Source organism: Bos mutus, chromosome 18, assembly GCF_027580195.1.
Source record: "Bos mutus isolate GX-2022 chromosome 18, NWIPB_WYAK_1.1, whole genome shotgun sequence".
NCBI classification, from domain to species: Eukaryota; Metazoa; Chordata; class Mammalia; order Artiodactyla; family Bovidae; genus Bos; species Bos mutus.
This window is the reverse complement of record NC_091634.1, coordinates 13,593,786-13,594,355: the sequence shown is the minus strand read 5'-3', so window position 1 is coordinate 13,594,355 and position 570 is coordinate 13,593,786.

Here is a 570-nt window from a genome sequence, read left to right as displayed (position 1 = left end):
GCAAATTTGTTGCTGCTGCTGCTGCTGCTGCTGCAATGTCGCTTCAGTCGTGTCCGACTCTGTGCGACTAATTCCCTGCCTCCTCACGGCTTAGCACACTGCGTTAGACATCTGGACTAAATTACTTCTGGCTGATGCTGAGGCTGAAATTCCAATTCTTTGGCCATCTCATGCGAAGAGTTGACTCATTGGAAAAGACCCTGATGCTGGGAGGAATTGGGGGCGGGAGGAGAAGGAGACGACAGAGGATGAGATGGCTGGACGGCATCACCGACTCGATGCACATGAGTTTGGGTGAACTCCGGGAGTTGGTGATGGACAGGGAGGCCTGGCGTGCTGCGATTCATGGGGTCGCAAACAGTCGGATACGACTGAGCGACTGAACTGAACTGAGAAAAGGCCGATCAGACGGGAGTTAAAACACGCCCATTTGACCCTCCGAAAATGTCGGCTCCACGCCCTACTTTAAGAAATCTCTGCCACTCTCAATATGGCGTCCTGAAGTACGTCATCGGGGACGAGCCTCGGGAGTCTCGCGTTAGGTGGGCCGGGCCAAGAGGTAGGTTCTCG